Genomic DNA, 2,500 nt, shown 5'->3' on the forward strand with positions numbered 1-2,500 from the left:
CACACACACACACACACACACACACACACACACACACACACACACACACACACACACACACACACGCACACACACACACACACTAGTGAACCAGCCCAAAGCAGTATGATAAAGACTGTGGTAATTCAGAGTGCTTACAGTAATTACAAAGGTTGGTTGGGACAGAAACAAGACTGGGAGACAGGTCACACCCGTGGCCAGACAGTGTGTATGGACCCAAACTAAATGACAGGCCTGCTCAGACAAGGGGGATAGGAGGGTTAATGGATGTAGCCTTCAGCGTAGGAGCCGGGTTAAAGAGGTGATAATGGGGTAGGTGCCTGCCCAGAGGACTAGCTTCTGGGCTAGCTTATTAGGGAGGCGGTGGAGGCGGAGTACTGAGCCATAGAGCTGATGTAGTGCCTGTATGGCTCTGCTGAAAAACAGGCTCTGTGTTTGAATGACCTCCCCTTGGCTAAGGCTTTATACACAACATCACCCCCTGCGTTCAGGACATGGCTTGGCTTCTATCCCCTGGTTGTGGCCGACATTACCCGGCGTAAGAGCTCATCACATACACACACAAACAAACACACACGCGCATAAACACACATGCATGCATACAAACAAAAATGCATGTCAGAAACTGCACACACATACATGCTTAGACGCACACACACACACACACACACACACACACACACACACACACACACACACACACACACACACACACACACACACACACACACACACACACACACACACACACACACACACAAAGTCTCCCTCTCGTTCTCTTTCATTCTCCCGCCCTCTCTGTCTCTCTCTCCAGATTGTTGACAACCAAACAGCTTCTCTGGGATTAGATCAAGCACATTACGATTGAATGGTCTGTCTGTTTTTGTCTGATTCTTCCGGGGTGTTTTTTTGTGAAGGGGCTGGATTGATTTTCCTTTTTGAGTGTGGAGGTTAACAGCGTGAATGGGGAAGCTAAAAGGCTTAGGCAGGGCTGTTTAAGGGGACCTAGCAGGCTATAATCCTGTTAGTCCCACCGCTCCACTGCCAAGCCCCTGAGGGAGCTGGAGAGAGACTCTAGCGGAGCACACACTCAGCGCACGGTGGTGGCGCCTGGAAGCTAGTAGGTGTGTGTGCACTGTGCACGTACATGCACACGCACAGATGCATGCATATACATACATTATGAGTATGGAATGATTAACAAGTGTTAGAAGTGTATGAACAAATTCTTTTATAGTTTTCCAAAACTATAAAAGAAATGCAATTAATTATGGTAATTTGTTGGCTATTTGCTGAGCCATTCTCAACTGGTCACAGAAACAGTATAAATAACAATTGTATTCTGTGTGTTTGTGTATGTGTGTGTGTGTGTGTTTGTTGTATGTTACATGTATACCTCAAAAATAACAAAAAGACAAAGACTAAGAGATCCCATTTAAATTGTGTCTTTCTGTCTCTGACCTTTCAACTGTGATATTTACGGCCCCTGGTTATTAAACTAAAAAAAAAATCTTCTAAGGTCCCTCAACTCATGACAGCAGAAGACCTCGGTTTTTGTCTGACTGAGCCAGCATTATATATCAGTGTCAATGTTTCACTCGAGTGCTTCCCTGGACATTCATTGAAAAGGTTGTCAGGTCTCTTTGGAAAGGTCTGCGTTCAACTGCTATCTAGGATCACAATAATCATTACGCATCACTTTAATTTGATTATTCATTTATTTGTTGCATGTGACCGGTGATGACACAGATGTAGCATTAGCAGTTGTTATGCTACAGAGAAAACAGTGTTTGTTTGTGTGTGTCTGTGACTGTGTGTCTCTGTGTGTGGTTGTGTACTTGTTTGACTTTTGGGTCAATGTGTGTAGCTCTTGCACTTTCTTGATACATCTTGCCTTGTCAGCCTCCCTCAGTACTTAAAAAATTCAGTCGGTTTACATATTTAATGTGACTGTCGTAGTACTACGTCCACACCCCGCCCAAGCCCTGTCCCAGCCACAGGAGTGGGGTTATTTTGGGCCTCAGAGGCACGCCCATGTGGTTCTGTTCGGGCAGATGGTTTTAGAGAAACACCAGTGCTCAATGGGAAACATGAAAGTTTGCCGCAAGCGCTTACACAAGCTGCTACTATGCTACCCTTATTCTAACTATAAACAAAAACAAACGTAGGGGATAGTGACCCTGACAGATTTGTCGTTGGTGGTGGAGTTCAATGATGAACAGAAGAATGATGAAGATGGGGTGAATAAACTTCTTCATCCCATCCATTATTGATTCAACTAAATATACAGATAGCTAAGATCACAATGTCAAATAGTAAACACCATACATGGTATATCTAACATGTCAAATCAGACAAAACAATTATTGAAAGCTGTATGAATAATAAATCCATAGTCTTGACCTCCGCAGAGGTCCAAAATCAACTGTGTATTTCTGTCAAAACACTGCACGCTCAACCTCCACTAGTCAGCCATTTCATAAATCACTTCCTTTGACAC

The 2,500-nt window shown here is 44.1% G+C and overlaps 1 protein-coding gene across 1 annotated transcript in view; it reads right to left on the reverse strand.

Annotated features, from left to right (window-relative positions):
- LOC132466544 (actin-binding LIM protein 3-like) overlaps positions 1-2,500 on the reverse strand; it is a 28,260-nt gene that overhangs the window by 2,923 nt on the left and 22,837 nt on the right. The window lies entirely within an intron of this gene.

Source organism: Gadus macrocephalus, chromosome 10 (assembly GCF_031168955.1).
Source record: "Gadus macrocephalus chromosome 10, ASM3116895v1".
Lineage (NCBI taxonomy): Eukaryota > Metazoa > Chordata > Actinopteri > Gadiformes > Gadidae > Gadus > Gadus macrocephalus.